Here is a 22,597-nt window from a genome sequence, read left to right on the forward strand (position 1 = left end):
GTAGATGGTACATTCTCTAGAAGGTTATTCATTTTTTCTAGGTTATCTAATTCATTGGCATGTAATTGTTCATAGTACTCCCTTATGATCCTTTGTATTTCTGCACTATTAGTTGTAGCGTCTTATTTATTTATAATTTTATTTGAGTTTTCTCTTTTTCTTAGTTCAGCTAAAGGTTTGCCAATTTTATTTATCTTTTTAAAAAACAACTCAGTTTCATTGATATTTTTCACTGTTTTGCTAGTTTGCTTTATTGATTTCTGCTCTGATTTTTATTATTTTCTTCTTTCTGCTAACTTTGGACTTTGTTCTTTTCTAGTTCCTTGAGGTATAAAGTTAGGTTGTTTATTTGAAATCTTTCTTTTGTCTTAATGTAGGCATTTGTCACTATAAATCTTCCTCTTAGAGTGGTGTTTTTCTGTATCCCATAAGTTTTGTTACGTTGTGTTTTCAATTTCATTTTTCTCAAGATATATTTTGGTTTCCCATTTGATTTCTTCTTTAATCCATTGGTTATTAAGAATGTGTTGTTTAATTTCCAAATATTTGTGAATTTTTCAATTTTCCTGCTGGTTTTGATTTTTTATTTCATAGCACTGTCATTGAAAAGATACTGGATATGATTTTAATCTTCTTAAATTTGTTAATACTTGTTTTATAGTGTAATTTGACTTATCCCAGAGAATGTTCCATGTGCACTTGAAAATAATATGTATTCTGCTACTGTCGGATGGAATGTTCTATAGGTTCGTTAGGTCCATTTGGTCTACAGTGTTGTTCAAGTCTGTTGTTTCCACATTGATTTTCTGTCTTCATGATCTATCCCTTTTTGAAAGTGGGATATTGAAGCCTCCTATTAATGTTGTTGTCTGTTTTACCCTTTAGTTCTGTTAATATTTGCTTTATATATTTAGGTGTTCCAATGTTGGATGTGTATATATTTATAATTTCTGTATACTCTTGATTAATTGACCCCCTTATCAGTATACAATGACGTTCTTCATCTCTTGCAACCATTTTTCACTTAAAATCTATTTTGTCTGATATAAGCAGAGCTACTCCTGCTCTCTTTCGATTACCATCGTCATGGAATACCTTTTTCTATCCCTTCACTTTGAGCCTACATGTGATCTTAAAGCTAAAATAAATCTCTTGTAGGCAACATATAATTGGGGCTTTTTAAAAAATCCATTTAGTCACTGTATGTCTTTTGATTGGGGCATTTAATCCATTTACAATTAAAAGTAATTATTGATAGGTAAGGAGTCACTATTGCCATTTTGCTAATTGATTTCTGATTGTTTTGTTCCTTTCTTCCTCTCTAGCTGTCTTCTTTCATGATTTGATAATTTTTCATAGTTGTATGCTAGAATTTCTTTCTCTGTGTCTTATCTGTGTGTACTACAGGTAGTTTACTTTTGTGGTTACCATAAGTCTTACACTAAATAGCTTAGAGTTATAACAGTCGATTTTAAGCTGATAACAACTTAACTTCAATCACATACAAAAATTCTACACTTTGGCTTTCCCTTTTCTCACATTTTATGTTATTGATGTAACAATTTCTATCTTTTATATATTGTATATCCATTAATAAATTGTTGTAGCTATCATTATTTTAATATATTTTCCTTTAACTTTTATATTAGTGTTAAAAGTGGTGTATACACTACCATTACAGTATTAAAACATCAGGATTTGACTATATTTTCACCTTTACAGTGAGTTTTAAACTTTTATGTTTTCATGCTGTTAACATCCTTTTATTTTAAACAGAAAAACTTTCTTTAGCATTTCTTGTAAAGTGGTCTAGTGATAATGATCTCCCACAGATTTTGTTTGTCTGTGAAAGTCTTTATCTCCCCTTCATTTCTCAAGGACAGCTTTCTTAAGCATAGTACTCTTGGTTGAAAGTTTTTTTTGTTTTGTTTTGTTTTTCCTTTCAGTCCTTTGAATATGTCATCCCACTCTCTTCGGGCCTTCAAGCTTTCTGCTAAGAAATCAATTGATAGACTTCAGGAGGTTCCCTTGTATGTGACAAGGTGCTTTTCTCTTGATGCTCTTAAAATTCTCTTTATCTTTGAATTTGAGAATTTGATTATAATGTACGTCAGTGGAGATCACTTTTTTTTTTTTTTTGAGACAATGTTTCACTCTTTTTGCCCAGGCTGGAGTGCAGTGGTATGATCTTGAATCACCACAACCTCCACCTCCTGGGTTCAAGCAATTCTCTTGCCTCAGCCTCCCGAGTAGCAGGGATTACAGGCATGTGCCACCCCAAGCCCAGCTAACTTTGTATTTTCAGTAGAGATGGGGTTTCTCCACGTTGGTCAGGCTGATCTTGAACTTCCGACCTCAGGTGAACCACCCGCCTTGGCCTCCCAGAGTGCTGGGATTACAGGCGTGAGCCACCATTCCCGGCCAAAGATCACTTTATATTTAATCTATTTGGAGTTCTTTGGGCTTCAAAGGTATGAGTGCTCATTACTCTCTCCAGGTTTGGGAAGTTTTATGTCACCATTTATTAAATAAGCTTTCTGCCCATTACCTTTCTTTGCTCCTTCAGCGACTCCTATAACGCAAATATTGATTTGCTTGATGGTATTCCCCAAGTCCTGTAGGCTTTCTTCACTCTATTTCATTCTTTTTTCTTTTTATTCCTTTGACTGAATAATTTCAAATCACCTGTCTTTGAACTCACTAAATCTGCCTGATTGAGTCTGCTGTTGAAACTCTTTATGAATATTTTCAGTTTAGTTATTGTGTTTCTCAGCTCCAGAATTTATCTTTGGTTCTTTTGTGTGTTTTCTATCTCTTTGTTGAACTTCTCATTTTTTTTCATGTATTGTTTTTCTGATTTTGTTGACTTTTCTACCTGTGTTCTCTCATACTTCACTAAGCTTCTTTAAGAGGATTATTTTAAATTATTTGTCAGGCAATTCATATAGCTGTATTTCTTTAGTGTTGGTTACTGGTGCTTTATTTTGTTCATTTGGTGGGATCATGTTTCTATGAGTATACATAATCCTTGTTGCTTTGTGTTGATGTCTGTGTTTGAAGATGTAGGCACCTCCTCCAGTCTTTACAGACTAGCTTCAGCAAGTTAATCTCTTCACCAGTTTACTTTCTCAGAGGTTCTGGGTGGGCCATCTGATGAGGTCCATGGGTGGGCTTGCTACTGGAGTCCTCACGTAGGAGGTCCTATAGACTGGTCCACTGGTGTAGGCTGGAGTTTGGGTCTGTGTGGACAGGCCTGGTGTGTGGGTCCATGAGGACAGGCTTGAAAACTGAATCTATGGGTGTAGGCCTGGACCGTGAGTCCACTGGGGCTGGTCTGGCATCAGCATCCACTGAGGTGGTCCTGGCAACTGGGCTCATGGAGATGAGCCTGGAGTCTGGATCTTCAACAGAACTGGGGTGGGCCTGAAGCCTGGGTCCCTGGGAGTCAGCTTGTAGCCTGGCTGGGGCTGTCAGATCTGGCCTGGAGCCTGGGTTAGGCCTAATGCTGTGGTCCATGGTAAAGATGGATGATTGCTTCACTCTTCTTCCCCACATAGAGGATATCTCCATGATGTATTGCCTGGGCATAGGGGAAGGATGATACGGGTAATGTGAAACTGTCCTTTATACCCTGTTTAGTGCATCTTTTCTTTTTTCTGTGTTCCACTCAGGTGCTGTACTCTCTCTCCTGGATTCCTTCAGCTCTTGTGAAGATATTTTTGCACATGAATAGTTGTTCAAATTGATGCTTCTGCAAGGATATGAGTTCTGAAAACTCCTATCCCTTCATTTTGTTGACATTACTTCTATGTGTGTCTTTTTATGAGTTTTACTTTTATTTCTTAAAACAACTCATGTCACCATTAATGTTTTATCCTCTTACTCCGTTCTACTCACATCCTTCAAGATTCAAGCTCTCCTCTGAAAGTGATGCCATGCCTTCCAGGCAGCCTTCTCTAACTAATTCAGTATTTTGAGTCTCTATTCTTGTCCACAATTGTCTATCAATTCATACCCACCCTTCTATACACTGTTTTGTGATAGGGCTCTACAAACCACATTTCTGCTTTTCCAGCTGGATTCCTGTTGAATGTTGCCAATAGAGGGAACTATAGGGATGCTGCAAGGTAGGAGAAAAAAGAAGAAATTTCTGTCTTTCAATTTACTTCCTGTGAACATTCTGTCTGCTTCCTTTTCTTAGCAGCATCATGCTAGTCTTGCTGTTCCATCCCAGAAGTAGTAGTCTGGTCCTGTAGCATCAGTTAGATCCAGGCTTCAGATTTTTCCCAACATTTCAGAACACATTTTATTGTATTTGCTCCTCAACATCAACAGCAACTGGTTGATGGTCCCTTCTCAGAAGTCCAAATTAAACAGGTTGCCTCCTCCATATTCAGAACCACTAGCACCAGCAGGAAAGGTGCTCTCCTCAAAGAGCTCAATTTCAGCTCTGCAGGATCTGATCTCCAAGATTCTACATTTTAAAAATTCTAACATCTTCATTTTGTTTCCTCAGTCCCAAGATTCTACATTTTAATAATTCTAACATCGTCATTTTGTTTCCTCAGTCAAGGCTGTGCTGTATCTGGAATAACTTATTGTTTTATCTTTGCCCTTTGAGTTACCTAGTTAACAATTCATTATTCCTAGTTAATAATTATTTTGACTGAATTCTCTTTGTTTAAAAAAGTTGGTATGATGTTTTTCTCCTGACTGGATACTGACTGATACCTCCACACACAATCTATGATTTACATCTATCAAAGGGCACATCAAACAAATACATTGCTGTTATCTATCATTAATCTCACTCCAGTCTTTCTTCTTTCTGTTCCTAGGGCCAAAAGTAGTGTCAGACTCAATAAACACAGCTGACTTTTTGAATAATAGCAGAATAAAAAGGAATGAATGATGCCTGTTGGAGTCAGCACAGTTCAAGGTATAATTGTCGGGACTTCTGCTCAGGTCTCCTTGCTGGGATGGTTGTGGGTCAGAGTTTATCCAGAAATGTTCCAATACAACAAAAAACCTCACAGTTGAGAAGCCATAGAATCCTGTCTCAAGCAGTTCATGAGAAGTGCAGTCAATAAAAGAGAGAGCCCTGTGGTCTTGATATCAAATCCTGGCTCTGTGACTTAATTACTGTGAGACTTTGAGAAAATGACTTAACCTCTTTGACCTCAGTTTTCTCATTCATAAGATACGGATGATAAGACAGATTTCACAGGACTCTCATGAGAAATGAGATGAAGAAAAAAGTACGCAGGTGAGCCTCTTGTAGTAGATGGTACAGAGCAGGAGCTAAATATTTCAGTTATCCCCCTTCACCTCCCCAACCCATCTGTTGGTTGACACAGCTTAAAGCATTAGCAGGAATCAAAGAGATTTCATTTTCCAAAGATACTCAAAAAGAAGGGCAGACTGTGATCAGTCTTCATCACTACCATTATCACCATTATCATCATTACCATTGTCATGATCATCATCATCATGATTAACTGAGGATTCCAGCAAGGCTAGGTGCTTTGCATGTTTTCTTTCGCATACTTTTCACATATGTATTTTCCTCACCATTTAAAGGTGAGAAAACTTTCAGAGGTTAAATCACTGCACAAGGTCCCACAGCTATACATTATCAGTGCTATAAATTGAACCCATGTCTGTCTGGGTCCAACACCCCTGCTCTTCTCTCTCACTGCCTCTGACCACAGCAAGCAAAAGTCAGTCAGATCTATCCTGTGTCCTCCCATGAAGCAGATATTGGCCCTAAAGACTGTGTGTTTCTGTATCACTGGCACTTGGCCTGACTTGCAACCCTCCCTGGCTTCCTTTTTCTGCCCATGTCCATGCAACAGCATCTTTTTTTTTTTTTTAATTTATTTATTATTATTATACTTTAAGTTGTAGGGTACATGTGCATAACGTGCAGGTTTGTTACATATGTATACTTGTGCCATGTTGGTGTGCTGCACCCATCAACTCGTCATTTACATCAGGTATAACTCCCAATGCAATCCCTCCCCCCTCCCCCCTCCCCATGATAGGCCCCGGTGTGTGATGTTCCCCTTCCTGAGTCCAAGTGATCTCATTGTTCAGTTCCCACCTATGAGTGAGAACATGCGGTGTTTGGTTTTCTGTTCTTGTGATAGTTTGCTAAGAATGATGGTTTCCAGCTGCATCCATGTCCCTACAAAGGATGCAAACTCATCCTTTTTTATGGCTGCATAGTATTCCATGGTGTATATGTGCCACATTTTCTTAATCCAATCTGTCACTGATGGACATTTGTGTTGATTCCAAGTCTTTGCTATTGTGAATAGTGCTGCAATAAACATACGTGTGCATGTGTCTTTATAGCAGCATAATTTATAATCCTTTGGGTATATCCCCAGTAATGGGATGGCTGGGTCATATGGTACATCTAGTTCTAGATCCTTGAGGAATCACCATACTGTTTTCCATAATGGTTGAACTAGTTTACAATCCCAGCAACAGTGTAAAAGTGTTCCTATTTCTCCACATCCTCTCCAGCACCTGTTGTTTCCTGACTTTTTAATGATCGCCATTCTAACTGGTGTGAGATGGTATCTCATTGTGGTTTTGATTTGCATTTCTCTGATGGCCAGTGATGATGAGCATTTTTTCATATGTCTGTTGGCTGTATGAATGTCCTCTTTTGAGAAATGTCTGTTCATATCCTTTGCCCACTTTTTGATGGGGTTGTTTGTTTTTTTCTTGTAAATTTGTTGGAGTTCTTTGTAGGTTCTGGATATTAGCCCTTTGTCAGATGAGTAGATTGCAAAAATTTTCTCCCATTCTGTAGGTTGCCTGTTCACTCTGATGGTAGTTTCTTTTGCTGTGCAGAAGCTCTTTAGTTTAATGAGATCCCATTTGTCAGTTTTGGCTTTTGCTGCCGTTGCTTTTGGTGTTTTAGACATGAAGTCTTTGCCCATGCCTATGTCCTGAATGGTACTACCTAGGTTTTCCTCTAGGATTTTTATGGTATTAGGTCTAACATTTAAGTCTCTAATCCATCTTGAATTAATTTTCGTATAAGGAGTAAGGAAAGGATCCAGTTTCAGCTTTCTACTTATGGCTAGCCAATTTTCCCAGCACCATTTATTAAATAGGGAATCCTTTCCCCATTTCTTGTTTTTTTTCAGGTTTGTCAAAGATCAGATGGCTGTAGATGTGTGGTATTATTTCTGAGGACTCTGTTCTGTTCCATTGGTGCAACAGCATCTTAAAGCAGCCAGCGTGCAATTGGCCATCTCATGCCTGACCTTGAGGTCGACTACAGAATGCTGGTGTCTATGGTTTGAGTGCCTTCCTGAAATACCTCCTTCATGCATTCCTTCCTACTCTGGCTACCAGTTACTGTGGGACCGTTTGGATGAGAGTTTGTTGAGTACTTTATCCTTATCCTCAGCCCTGATAACCAGTTGATAAAGGGAGAAGGAGTAAAGTATGGGAGATGGGGGAAGGAAAAGGAAAAAGAAGGCTGCCAGTCTGTGCTAGTCATTTTAGTTATGGCCTTTGGAGCCACCTCCTTAGGAAGATCATAAGCCGTCTAGGAATGGTTCTGCATCCACCATCCCCTCCCACCACATCAGTCAGTGAAGAGCCAAGCCCATAATAGACACAGACTAGAAACAGCCCAAGAAGTAGTGGTATGCAGTAGGAATTAAGCGATCTGTCTTGTCGTTCTTGTTCTGCCAAAGATTTGCTTCAGGCAAGCCACTCTTCATCTCCCTGGCTTATAGTTCCCTCCTCCAAAGGAGGAATAATGTGCTGCTGTAGAATAGACATGAGCTGTAGTCAGAGAGACCTGACTTTGAATGCAGCCATAGCCTTTTCTGTGACCTTACATGAGATACTTAATCTCTCTCAGGCTCAGTTTCCACTTCTGTTAAGTGAGAATAAGAACAATACCTGCCACATATAGTTAGGACAAAGACTAAACTATTGCAGAGTAAATATGAGCTTCTTGTCCATTCAATGATAAGGGATTGGACTAGATGATTTTTGAGGTCCCTTGTAGGCCTGCTTTTCTGATGTCCCATGTGGCACACAGTGCATTTCTGCACACAAGAAAGACCCCTTACTTTATAGCTAACTGTAAGCATGGCAGCATGAGTGGTGGGTGGGGGTAGGGAGGTAGAGTTCCCAGATTCACTGCATTTCACCTTCCTGCCATGAATGATGTTCTTGTGATGTGCTAGGGGACCACAGGAGGCTTCTGGAGGAAGTCATCAAACATTCATGCTTATGCATGATGCTAGACTAGACCTAATGCTATGCATTAGGTGCTCAGCTCTCTTTCAGGGGATGAGGGGTGAGCACAGTTCCCTTTCACTTCTCCCATAGCCCACTTCTGGCCCTTGCCTAAAAGATTCATCTTCATAAAAGTTTCCAGCATCCTTTACCTAACCTCCATCCAAGCTCAGGCCCTCATCATCTCTCCCTTTTTACTCCTGTAAGGCTTATAAAGGGCTCTTCTGTCTCTGGTCCCAGCCTGCTCTAACCCCTTTCTCAGCTTGGTGCTGGACATACTGCCAGTGTGGCTAACCTACATGCTGGCCACAGATCATTGGTTTCTCTATATGTTTCTATTATCTGCAAACTTTTCTACAGTGAGTATGAATTACTTTTATAATTTAAAAAAGTTTTTAAAAGCTAAACTTAAATATGATTATTCCTCTACTGAACGCCTTTTGCTCTCCCCCTGTTATCTTTAGGATAGTGTTGAGTCTCCTGAGCTTGCTACAGTTGGCCACTTCTAGTTGCCCCTCAGAAGCTCCTCTATACACATCACATAAAGACACTTACTTTCCTCCAAATGCCTCATTCTCACTTATTCTCCACACCTCTGGGCCACCATTCATATAGACCCATCTTTCTGGAATGCTTTTACCTGGAGCTCTCACAAATAAATCTCTACTTAGTCTTCAACATGTAAACCAAAACATTATCTCTGCTGCAAAGTCTTCCTTGACTACTCACGGTGGCCCTTGCCTGCAGAGTTAACAATTGTGTACCCTGATGCTGTAGTGTCACTTACTTACATCTATTGGAGAAAAGATCATACTCGACTGTGGCCATCTCTTTGTGCCCCTTCCTGATTTGATCATGAGATCTCTGAAAGCAAAGACCTTCATCTGAGTCATATTTGCATTGCTAGAGCCCTTCAAACATGTCTGCTTTCCACATATGCATATGCCATGCTCTGTATTAGGCATCAGATCCATCAGGGTGAATAAACAATCATGGTTTCTGCCCTCCTGGGGCTTATAGCCAAATGGGAAAGACAGACCAAAAATAAAATAAGCCAGCAACTCAATAAGAAATTTAAATTGTGAACCACGTTGTGAAGGATGCAGTTGGTGCCCTGATAAAGACTAATTGCTAGAAGGGGATTACTTAAGATTCTCCTAAGAGGCTTCTCTGAGGCGATGGCATTTAAAGCTGAAGTCTTTAGGATTTGAAGGAGCCCTCCAGCTGAAAAGCTGGGAGAGCTTTCCAGGAGGAATCAGCGTGTGCAAAGGTTCATGGGGTGGAGACAGTCTGGCGTGCATGCACCAGGCTCTGGCAGAGGCCAGGGTGACTGCAGCCCAGAGTGTGACCCAGTGCAGGATGAAATGGGAGGGAGGAGACAGGCAGAGTATGGATTCATTTCCAGGTGCAATAGGAAGGTGTTGACTTGTTTTAAGCTGGGAAGTGACATGACTGAATTTGTGTTTTAAATGATTACTCTAACCTTCAGGTTCCTCACCTGAAAATCAGGCTCATATCACCTACTTTTTAGGTTTTTCTTAGATGACAGCCATTGTTGTCTTATTTTTCTTAAGGTATTTTCACTTATTTTTAAAAATATTTATTTTTTACTTATGATTCATACAGAATCATTATACGTATTCATGGGGAACAATGTGATGATTTGATACATGTATACATTTTTAATGATCACATCAGAGTAGACCTCTAAGACAAAACTCGAAATATCAAAAGGGACCGACCTGTGGAGAGGGCAGATTTACACTTCTGGGCATAGGAACTCGATAAATTGGTCTTCGTTGTTATTGTTGTTGGTGGGTGGTTTTCCTTTAGTTGTTTGTTTTGCAAAGTGATGTCTGAGTAGCTTGAGATTTGGTCAAGGTCTACTCTGTCAGAAGTGATCTCTATTTTTGGCAGCTAAAACGCCTGACCATCTAGTGGTGATATTTTACAGAGATGAACATGCTGCCTAGAGGAGTGGGAAACCAGCCAGATACCCTCGTCCTGGTTTGACCTTGCCTCACTGAAGGCACATGACACGGAAGACCACAGTGTGAAGGACTCTGAAATAATCAAAGCAAATGGCATCGTTTCATGGAAGGTAACAGCAGCCCAGAAAGGGGAAGGAAGAGTCTGAAGTGACAGGAGAGTTAGCATCAAAATTGATTTTAGAGCTCAAGTCTCCTAACCTAAATCTGGAGTTCATTCCCCTAAACTTACTTGTCAAAAAAGGCAACTCCCAGATTGGAGGATGTGCCCTGTCAAGGAGCCTTTGAACTCATCTTCTGCCAAAGTCAGGTTTCAGTATCTTCACTGTTGCTAAACTACTCGCCCTGGGGAGGGGAATGTGCTTGTGAAGTGAATGGAAATTCACTCTCCCTGGCTGCCAATGCTACACACAGAACTTCTTGCTCTGGCAGAATAAGGAGGTAGCTGTGTTCTAGACTGGGAGCGCTGGGATGAGTGGCTTACACTTAGAGTAGTGCTCAAAAGGCCAGAAGACATTATCTGGCATTCAACATCAACCTTAACAGAGAAGGAACCCAAGCCCAGAGGGCAAATTACTTGCCTGATATCACATGGAATGCATGGCAGAGCTAGAATGATGTCCCAGGTCTCCTAACTCCTGGTCCAATGGTCTTTCCAGTATTCTGTGCCACCTCTCCTCTTCAACATTACTTTGAAACTGCATCCTGTCTCCTAGAGCATGCATGTCCAAGGACTGGCATCAAACCTCATTTCTCCCAATCCATTTGCAGGGTGTTCCCAAAAGCATCTCCAAAAGAGCTTGCTGATTTTAGAAGCAGAAACGCTTTACAGTTGCCTAATGGTAATTCTTAGGTAAGATGCACTGAATATCCCCAATGAAAATGTATTTAGTATGTCTTACATAGGAAGGCACCCCACGCCCACCAACACACAAACATACTCCTTGGTTCATTTTTCAATCACTCAGTTTCTTTGAGTTTGTAAATAGGTAAACCATTAGTTCTTCCTTTAGCATGAATCCCGCTGGGAAGGTGACTCATGTGCGTATGTAGGGTACAGTTCCCCATTTGGCTCAAAACAATTAAAAATCAGGTATTGTTATTCATCCCATTTTACCGACACATACATTTAACCATTCTCCAAATGCAGCAATTATGTCACTACACTATTCCAGACACTGTGCTAAGCAGAGTTCCTATTCTCATGGAGATGGCACCGTGTCAGAATGGAGAAACCAAAGGCCAGAAAGTTGAAATGACCTGCCCAAACTTGTTCTACAGTAAGCTAAGCCATGAATCAGTCTCTTTGTTAAATCTCATCCTCTATCCTTGGCACTGAGTTACAGCTTGTTAAGATGGAGGCTGGGACAAGATGACACCCAGGGGAGGGACTCATTCATCTTCTTTGTCCTTTCTGAATCTTAGAGTGATTCTAGGGCAAGACAATCATCTCTTCTTGCAAATGACTGGTATGCAGTAGCTCTCTATAAACCATGCCATAATTGGGCAGAAAGGAGAGAAAATCAACAAGCTGAACCTGTGTTTGTCTGTCTAAGAGAGAAGGAGAGAGAGAGAGAGAGAGACCAATGCTGTGGGAATGGGCCTGAGGAGTCACAAATATCTAGGAACTTGTTGTGACAAGGGAAGGGCCTTCCCTCCCTGTACTCACACACTTGGCCCCTGTGTGGAGGCCCTTCCCTTCCATTCCTCCATGCTTTGAGAGTTCCAGAAACCCCTCTCCAGCACCTTGGTTCTTCCTTGCCCAAAGTGAAGGCTGCAGCTCCCCCACCCATCCCAAGCATGTACATAGTTTGCACAGAACATTTGCATTTGTTTTTCAAATATGAGCAATCTATCAGAATGGAGACTATTGAAGTGGAGAGAGTTGACAGGAAGGACATTTGGGCATGAAAGACGTTTGCCTGGGGCCTCACATTTGGATTTAGTCTCAAACTTAGACTTTTGATTCCTAAATGAGGTTATATAAACAGATGTGGCCATTTTGGGATATTTGAGACACAGATTTGTTCAATGCAAATATTTAACACAGTCCATCTTTTTGTTTTTTCCCAGTCCACCATTTTGTAATCCTGTTTTATCATTCAGAATAACAGCCCAGAAAGTGGGAGTCCTATTTGACTTGGAGAGACCCTGAAACCACCTCTGGGAAGTCAAATGAACAGAGAATATCACCACAGATGGAGAAACTGATATCCAGAGCCCTCAGCTCAGCATCATCTAAAAGAACAACCATATTCCTTGTGTATAGCAGCAGCCTAGAGATGCCCCAAGGCTGCATCACCCAATATGGAAGCCACCAGTCACACTAGGCTATTGAGTGCCTGCAGTGTGGCAGGTCTGAAACGAGAATGGCTGTCAATGTAAAATACATATCAGAGTCCCAAAGACTTAGCTCAAAAAAAGAATATAAAATATCTCTTTAATAATTTTTTATATTTATTACATGTTGAAATGATATTATTTTGGATATATTGGGTTAAGTAAAAGATACTATAAAAACTAATTCCACCCCTTGCTTTTAACTTTTTAAAATGTGGCTATTAGAAAAATGTGAATCACATCTGAGGCTCACATTATATTTCTATTAGACCGCGCTGCTCTGAGGGAAGTAAGTACCATTTATCGCAAGCACATGCTGGTTTATATTGCAGCAGGGGGCATTTCTGCTAAATGTTTAAAAACAGGCCTTGAGGAGCTTAGATCAGCTCTTGCCCATCTCAGTGGCAATGACCTGAATTTGGGGATTGGAATGAGCTAGAGCTTTCAGACCCCCAGCCTTACTTCTCTATTTCTGAATGCACAGATATCCATTGAGTGAGGTCAGGGCAGTAACGGGAGGGGTGCATGAGGAGCTAACATTTTGGATGAGACCATCACACTAAATGCAGGCTTGCTCCCTATAAATCACCTTGATTTGTCACCAAATGAGATGACAAAATGAGACATCCAGGCGGAAATGAAATTCCCGCTGTAACAGCAGCATCGACCCACTCTGACTTGCAATGCACAGAGGGTTGTCACACATGAGTTTGAGCACCAGAGTATCAGGGGAGGCTCCACGTATCTGGTTTTGCTCCTGGGCCAGTGGAGAGGAGTGAGTCAGCCCTTAACTATCAGGTAGTGGGGATGTGACTCACCTGGTCATTCCATAGGTCGGGCTTTTCCCAGGGCTCAGGGAAAACATTCCCAGGTGACTTTGATCTATCTGGGGCTGGACCTTTGAGTTCAGACTGTGGAACAACTTTGATATAACCCAAATGAGCTCTGGGAAAGAAGAGCACCAGCCCCTGTGGTGCCAGCAAGCTCTAAAGCCTCTAGTGGCCTCCCCTTCTGAAAAGAACTCACCACGGGGCTGTATCCTGGGTGCTCAAGCTGCGCGCAGTCCATCTGGAGACCAGAGTGCAGCTGCTTCTGTCCTTTGTTCTCTGGGACCTTGAGTTATCCCTCCATGTCTCTGGGACTGGTTCCTTCTTTTGATCAACTGTGTTGACGTTGGCCTAGGTGAAGTCTCAGGGTTTTTTCAACTTTGGCACATGCCCTATGATGTGATTCTGACACACACAGATACACACAAACATACACAAACACACAGAGAGGCACACAGAAACAGACACGCACCCACACACACAGAAATACACACAGGGATATACACAGACATAACCACACAGACACACACAGACACGTACAGAAAAACACCCATACAAACACACAGACCCATAGATGCACACACAGGCACACTCACTCACACACAACCCACTGTATTCAAGTGGTTACAAAAACCTAAACAACGTACCAATAAAATACTCCAGGCTCCTTCAATCCACTGCAACCCCTGCTCAGAGTGTTGTCTTAATGCCTCTAGTGAGACACACGCACAAACACACACACACACACACAGACACACACACATGCCTCCAGGCAGACATATGCACACACACACACACATAGACACACACATGCCTCCAGGCAGACCATGCACAAACACACACACACACACACACACACACACACACATGCCTCCAGGCAGACACATGCACACACATACACAGACATAGACACACATATGCCTCCAGGCAGATACATGTACACACGCAGACACACACAGATGCCTCCAGACACATGAACACACACACACACATACATACACAGAGATGCCTCCAGTCACACACACACACACACACACACACACACAGGCCTCCAGGCAGACACATGCACACACACAGACACACACAGATGTCTTGAGTCAGACACATGCACACACACACAGACACACACAGATGCTTCCAGTCAGACATGCACAGATGCACACACACAAAGACATATACAGACACACACCCACAGACACACAGAAACAGAAATGCAGCCACAGACATAGATGCACACACCATGGCCCTTTCTATTTTCATGCCCATCACTTCCTCCTACCTGTCCCCAGCCTTCCTTCCCACTTAAGGTCTACTTTTTTATGCTCAGGTCACTCACTGAGGAAAGGACTACACTCTATTTTGCAGGTAATGCCCAGCAACATATCTAGTTCACAGGCAACACTGGCTACCTCTCCACCTCCCATTCGTAGCCCAATGTCTTCAACCTTCCCCTCCCATGGCTTCTTCTCAATAACCCACAATGTGTTTGAGTTCCCTACATGCTAGAAATCCTCCATCCCCTGCCCTCCTCCCTAGCCCATCTCTCCTTCCCTTCGCCGCTGAGCTCCTTGAAGGAGAGGTTAATAGGCATGGCCTCCGCCTCCACTCCTCCCAGCACTCCTTAGCCCTCTGCCTCCACCGCTCCATGGAAACCTCTCCAGCAAAGTCACCAAGGGGCTCTCTAATTGCCAAATCAAATGCACTTCTTTTAGTCCTCATATTACCAGCCTTTTCAGTAGCATCTGACCCCATGGCTCACTCCCTTCTGGCTCCTGTGATACCACTCACCCCACTCCCCACCCCTTCTCTGAGTGCTCCTTCTCAGTCTTCAGCAGTTTACTCTTCAAATACTCCTGTGTCCCAAGGTCCTGGTCTCAGCCCTCATGGACACCCGTGCCTTGCACCTGACATCTCAGGTCAATAGCAGTCAGCTGGGCATTTTCACTCATGCTTCCTGCAGGCACCTCCAGGAGGCCAGACTGAACTTACTACTCTTTCTCTGTTCTGCCACCAGCTCCCTCCTTGCTCCCTTTCCTTATTTTGGTTATGTGCATCACCATCCCTTCCGGACACCAAGCCATGAGGAATCTAGAAGTCAATCCAGATTTCCTTCTCATTCCTCATAATCCATTGCATTCAAGCGGTCACAGAAACCTGAACACCTTATTGATGAGAAACTCCAGGCCCCCGAACCACCATGACCCACCCCACAGAAATATCTTGATGCTTCCAATTGTAATGTGCCATCCCAAGCCACATTTCCACAGTAGCCACCTGTCTGAAGGATGCAGTCCCAGCATCTTTATAGCCAATCTCCACTAAACATCTCGGCCTTCTCTGGTGCGACTCCCTTGAACATATGCAATACCAAGGATTTTCCAGACTATTTTTATTCCAACATTTTCATGCTGTTGCATGTCCTACAATTGGTCTGGGTACTGCTACAGGCTGCATGGCCTCCCCATGATTCTTTGTCCACTTTAAATAATTAAATATTCAACACCACTGTTGCCCCCTTTAGGGAGCTTTTCCTGATGAGCCCTCTCAGCCTTTAGAAAGGGTTAAATGCCTCTTTCTGGTCTCAGAGAGCCCCGTTTAGATTTTCAGTATAACCCTTATGCGGTCTAACATCACCTTAGATTTGCATGTTTTCTTTCCTACTATATTGAGCTCCTTATGGACAGAGACTGATTTTTTTTTAAAATAAATTCCAGAGACCACCACAGTCCCAGTACATAGAAAATGTTTATTGAATAAATGATTGAATGAATGAATGAGGCAAACTAACTCAATCCAGGGAAAGAGTTCAGGTCTTACTCACAGCCCTGCTTTTTTCCTGGGAAGGTCAAGCTCTAGTGTGGGTTCCTGGTGACACCTAGCAACAGTTGCCATGACAATAGAAAGCACCATTTTCTCAGGGCAATGTCCCCCACTTCCCCACCTGGCTCTGGAGGAGGCAGCCCCCCTGCTTGGAGTCAGGAAGCAGTGAGGGGGACAGCCTCACTGAAATAGCTGATCATGTGCCCTGGCTTAACCCCCCTGGGGTGGGGATCCTGATGGAAAGGGAGAAAATTGGATTTGATGGAATCAGATGTGCCTGGGAGCTCCAGGCAAAGAGAGGAAGAACAGATGGGGGCCAACTGGCAGTGGAATCCTGGGGTAACCAGAGGGAGAGCTTGTCAGAGGAGTCTCCATGTCAACAGGGAGCTGAGACAAGATGTTGTCCCTGGGATTGGGTGGAGCACAGCATTAGAAGGGTGGGAAAGAATGGGCCTGAGAGATCCAACTGGAACACAGACTGTAGAACTAGAATGCTCTGCCTCCCAGGCTCACCCCCTTCCAAGTCCTCTGCAAGGGCCTCTTCCTGGGGCAGTTCCTATAGCTCCTAACGGTCCCCTTTGCAACTGGTCATACATGCAATGGGGTCAATAAGACCCTTGAGGAGAGAGGTTGTGTCTGTTTTAACTATCCCTGTATTCCCAGTGCCTGGCACATAGAAGATGCAGAATAAGGAGTTTATGAACAAATGAAAGGCTGTGCTGAGACGAGACGAGGGGCTTCAGGGCCAGGCAGCCAGATAGAGAAGCCACCGAAGGCCTATTCCTTGCACATGGGTGATGTTATGGAAGAAAAGAAAACTGGAGATCTGAGAGGGTAAGTCACTTCTCCAGGCCACATTGCTGAAGGGTAGAGTCAGCATTTGAAAAGGCTTCTGACTGGAGGGCCTGGGACTTCTCTTTACCTGGTTTCCTTGTCCTACCTTTACCCTAAGACATGGCGTGGACTTTCCAGGCAGGGAGCACCTGCAAAGTAGGTCAGAGGGCCTCTGCTTTCTTTACCCTGTGGCCCTCAGTGTGCCTGGCCCTGATAGATAAGGGGTGTGGGATACATTGTGGACAGATGGACACCAGGCAGGTTCAAAGTAGGGAGTCCGCCAGTCTATCTGGCTAAGAGACCTTAGGATAGCCAGCACCCCAGAGGAGAGAGTCAACTTGGTAAAGGGAGTCTCCCCTTCCCTTTCTCCTCTCCCAGAGCTGCTCTTGGTTCATTACTGGGACATGATAGTTTGGGGGAGTAATAAAAGAAATTTCCATTTATTGGGTACTTACTATGTGCCAGGTGCTATTCTCAGCTCTTTATATGAATTAACTTATTTCTTGCTTTCAATAACCTAAATGAGGTAAGTAATACTTTTGATCTGCTTTTTACAGGAGAGGAAATCAAGGCACAGAGAGGTTAACCTGATGGTCACACATAGCTACCATGTGGCAAGGTCCCAGATGTGAACCCAGGTGGTCTGGCCAGAGCCTATGCTCTAACCATTACGCCACTCTGCCTCTCTCACCTGGCAATAAGTTTCTGGGCTTTGCATTCAGTTTGGGGTGCCACCAGCAGGAGCTTGAGACATTGGCTATGCGATGTAACCTCCCTGAGCAGAATGCAGGGAGTGGGTAAAGTAAGAAAGGGTGCCCTAAATATGAGCTCCTTTTCTCAGGCTTTGGCTAGTTTCCAGGCTCCGTCCACAGACACCTAGGTGCAGGCTCAGCCCTGCTCTGCTCTCAAACACCAAACGTGGCCACAGGCAGGCAGGAACCAAGCAGCTTCAGCACAGAAGCCCAGAACACCCTAGCTGCCAATCTGGTCCAGACTTTGAGGCCCACTTCTGAAAACTGAGCCCTTGAACCTCTGCTTCCTTATCTCTGAAATGGGGACATTGATAGCTCCCCATGCATGTTGCAAGGCTTAAAGGGAACAATGCATATAGAATACTTGGCACATGCTGGGTACTCACTTACAATTAGTAGTTTCCTTTATCCCAGATCCCTCTGCCTTAATTCTCCTGGAAATACTACTATTCCTTTTTTTTTTTTTTTTAAACAGAGTCTTGCTCTGTCACCCAGGCTGATGTGCAGTGGCACAATCATGGCTCACTGAATCTTCAACTTCATGGGCTCAAAAGATCCTCCCACTTCAGCCTTCCAAGTAGCTGGGACTACAGGTGGGCACCACCACACTTGGCTAATTTTTCCTTCTCCTTCTCCTTCTTCTCCTTCTTCTCCTTCTTCTCCTTCTTCTCCTTCTCCTTCTTCTTCTTCTTGTAGATACAGGGCTTTGTTACATTGCCCAGGCTGGTCTCAAACTCCTGGGCTCAAGCAATCTGTCTGCCTTGGCCTCCCCAAGTGCCGGGATTACAAGGATGAGAAACTGTGCCCAGCCTGCCCCCGCTCTTCATCTAGTTAAGTCTGGGGCTAGAGTCTGGGGTGACAGAAAGGCTCTTACTTCCAATGTGTAAGGGTAGAGACTCCAGTTTAAACCTCATCACAGTCCCCTGTAGTGTCCTGGGCTGCCCTGTCAAGGTTTGAGTTCACAGCTGAATCCCACAGGAAATGCAAGGCTCCCATAGCCGAGAGCCTGCCAGGGATTCCAGGACAAAGAACGTTGAGTGTGATCCTGTTAGAGTGCCATCCGGCCAGGCCATGCATGGTTCATCGCAGCTTCAGGAGGCCCAGAGGCAAGGCTCTGCTACAGAGCATCTGCTCTCCTATCTCAGAACCTGCTGCCTCCTCCCTCCTCACAGGGATCATGTGGAATTTTTTACAATAAGCCCTCATCTTCTTCATTTCAAAAATCTCGTGTTCTGGAGAAATCAGCTACCCTATGATGGCCACAGAAGAGTACACGAAAGAGGCAACTATAATTCTATATTCCTTTTGTAATAAGATTTTCTTAGCTTGTTTTAGGTTTGGACTTTGCCAACCCCTTTGGTCCCTGTGAAATAGTAAGACATTTAGGTTAAACAAAATAAAAATAAAAAACAAACAACAACAACAAAAAATTTTAACTAGTTGTGTGACCTTGGGCAAATGCCCAACCTCTTAAGATTGAGTTTCTCTTTTTATAAAACAGGGAGATGATCAATTCACGTGCTTACCATGAGGCTCATATGGGATAATACATTTGTAAGTATATAGAGGCAGATGCTATAATGGTCACAAACCTCTTTTTATACTGGACTGTCAAAATAAATGTACCTCTCAAAACATAAAATGAACATGTCCTTTCATCTGAACATGCAAGCAATATCCATGGATATGTAAGCAAAAGTACACTAAGATGTGCTCATGTGCATATTCAGGATTAGAAACAATGCAACTGCCCATCATGAATCCATCTTTACAGTGAAACTTAAATGAAATAGGTCCCCAGGTGATGGAAGTGTGTTTGAGATAAACAATTGGTGAAAATAAAACCCCACCAAAGTGCAAAACAGTATATGTAATACAGTTGCTATATATAAAAAAGGAGATGGTTATGGATATTGGCATAGCTATAGATATGCATGTGTCTGTATAACCTATCTTTACTGGAAGGATCAGAAGAAATTGCTAACAGTGTTTAACTTTGAAGAAATGGATTGGGGATCCAGCTGTGGAAGATGACTTTGAGTTTTGTTTTCTACCTGCCTGCAGTGTTTGGATATTTGTACCATGTTTATATGTTACTTTAAACAATCGGAAGGATAGATCACAGATAAACAAAAATTATAAGTGCTTTTAAAATTTTACAAAGTCTAAGATATTCATCAGGAAGCTTAACAGTTTAGTTTATCAGAATAAAAGGAAAACCTGAAATGTGCCTCATTATTTTGGTTATCTATTGCTGTGTTATAAACTACTTTAAAACACAGTGGCCTAAACAGCAATAGTTTTATTACAGGCACACCTCATTTTATTGCACTGTGATTTAATGCACTTCACAGATACTGTGTTTTTCACAAGTTAAAGGTTATGCATTGAGCAAGTCTATCAGCATCATTTGTCGAATACCATGTGCTCACTTTGTGTCTCTTTCTCACATTTTGGTAATTCTCACAATATTTCAAACTTTTTCATTATCATTATATCTGTTATGGTGATCTGTGATCAGTGACCTTTGATGTTACTGTTGTAATTGTTTGGGGGCATCATGAATCTCACTTATATAAGATGGCAAACTTAATCAATAAATGGTGTATGTGTTCTGACTGCTCAACCAACTAGCCATTCTCCTATCTCTCTCCCTTTCCCCTGGCCTCACTATTCCCTGAGACCAAATAATATTGAAATCAGGCTAATTAAGAACCCTACAGTGCTCTCTAAATGTTCAAGGGAAAAGAAGAGCAACACATTTCTAACTTTAAATCAAAAGCTAGAAATGATTAAGCTTAGCAGCATGCTGAAAGCCAAAACAGGCCAAAAGCTAGGCCTCTTTCACCAAAAATTAGCCAAGTTGTGAATACAAAGGAGAAGTTCTTGAAGGAAATTACAAGTGCTATTCCAGTGAACACACAAATGATAAGAAAGTGAAACAGCCTTATTGCTGATATCCAGAAAGTTTTAGTGGTCTGGATAGAAAATCAAACCAGTAACAACATCCCCTTAAGCCAAAGCCTAATCCAGAGCAAGGACCCAATTCTCTTCAGTTCTGTGAAGTCCGAGAGAGGTGAGAAAGCTGCAGAAGTAAAGTTTGAAGCTAGCGAAGGTTGGTTCATAAGACTTAGGAGAAAAATAATCTCCTAGTATGTATCTTCACCTTGCATAAAAGTGCAAGGTGAAGCAGCAAATGCTGATGTGGAAGTTGTGGCTAGTTATTCAGAAGATCTAGCTAATATAATTGACGAAGGTGGTCATACTAAACAGTAGATTTTCTGTGTAGATGGAATAGCCTTATATTGGAATAAGATGCCATCTAGGACTTCCATAACCCAAAAGGAGAGATCAACATCTGGCTTCAAAGCTTGACTCTCGTTAGGGTATAAATGCAGTCGGTGACTTTAAGTTGAAGTCAATGCTCATTTGTTATCTGAAAATCCTAGGGCCCGTAATAATTATGCTAAATCTACACTGTCTGTGCTCTATAAGTAGAAAAACAAAGCCTGTTTGGCAGTACGTCTGTTTACAGCATGGTTGGCTGAATATTTTAAGCCCACTGTTGAGATCTACTGCTCAGAAACAAATATTCCTGTAAAAATATTAGTGCTCATTGACAACACATCTGGTCACCCAAGAGTTCTGATGAAGATGTACAAGGAGATTGATGTTTTCATGCCTGCTAACACAGCAATCATTCTGCAGCCCATGAATCAAAGAGTAATTGTGACTTTCAATTATTGTTATTTAAGAAATTCATTTCATGAGGACATAGTTGCCACAGATAGTTATTCCTCTCACGGATTTGGGCAAAGTAAATTGAAAATCACCATTCTAGATGTTATTAAGAATATATTAACAGAGGTTTGGAAGAAGTTGATTCCAACCCTCATGGGTGACTTTGAGGGTTTCAAGACTTCAGTGAAGAATGTAACTGTAGATGTGGTAGAAATAGCAAGAGAACTACAATCAGAAGTGGAGCTTGAAATTACATCTTTCTAAGGTTTAAGAACAATCATAAAGTTATTTCCTACTATGCTCCCCTACATTGACTGAATTGCTGCAATCTCATGATATAACCTTAACAGATGAGAAGTTGCTTTTTATAGATGAGCAAAGAAAGTGATTTTTTTTTTCTTTTTTGAGATGGAATCTCACTGTGTCACCCAGGCTGAAAGCAAAGCGGTGCTGGCCTTTTTTGAGACGGAGTCTCAGCTTCTGTCGCCCAGGCTGGGAGTGCAGTGGCATGGGATCCCTGCTCACTGCAAGCTCGGGCCCCGGTTCACTTCAGCTCCTCCTGCCTCAGCCTCCTGAGTAGCTGGGACTACAGGCTCCCCCGCCAGCACGCCTGGCTAATTTTTGTATTTTTAGTAGAGATAGGGTTTCACTGTGTTAGCCAGATGGTCTCGATTCTCCTGACTCGCGGATCCGCCTCGCCTTGGCCTCCCAAAGTGCTGGGATTACAGGCGTGAGCCACCGTGCCTGGCCAGAAAGTGACTTCTTGAGATGGAATCTACTTCTAGCAAAGATACTGTTGAAATGACAACAAAGGATTGAGAATATTCCATAAACTAGTCGATAGAAGCAGCAGGATTTGAGAGGACTGACTCCAATTCTGAAATGCTATCAAACAGCATCACATGCTACAAATAAATCTTTCATGAAAACAAGAGTCAATTGCTACAGCAAACTTCATTGTTGTCTTATTTTAAGAAATCACCAAAGCCGCTCCAGCTTTCGGCAACTACCACCCTCCTCC

The 22,597-nt window shown here is 42.3% G+C and overlaps 1 protein-coding gene and 1 long non-coding RNA gene across 4 annotated transcripts in view; one reads left to right on the forward strand and one right to left on the reverse strand.

Annotated features, from left to right (window-relative positions):
- Window positions 1-18,359, forward strand: part of LOC108582614 — a 51,458-nt gene extending 33,099 nt beyond the window's left edge. For 2 of the 3 annotated variants that reach the window (XR_004179275.1, XR_004179276.1), the window contains 3 exons: window positions 10,229-10,375; window positions 16,913-17,083; window positions 18,311-18,359. This is a non-coding gene — a long non-coding RNA (uncharacterized LOC108582614). Of the gene's footprint in view, window positions 1-10,228; window positions 10,376-11,033; window positions 11,194-16,912; window positions 17,084-18,310 lie in introns of those variants that run through there. The other variant, XR_004179277.1, reaches the window with a different exon arrangement.
- The window catches only part of ASIC2 (acid sensing ion channel subunit 2), a 1,127,535-nt gene that overhangs the window by 980,494 nt on the left and 124,444 nt on the right, over window positions 1-22,597 (reverse strand). The gene's annotated exons all lie outside the window — the stretch shown is intronic.

This window comes from Papio anubis, chromosome 17 (assembly GCF_008728515.1).
Source record: "Papio anubis isolate 15944 chromosome 17, Panubis1.0, whole genome shotgun sequence".
NCBI lineage: Eukaryota > Metazoa > Chordata > Mammalia > Primates > Cercopithecidae > Papio > Papio anubis.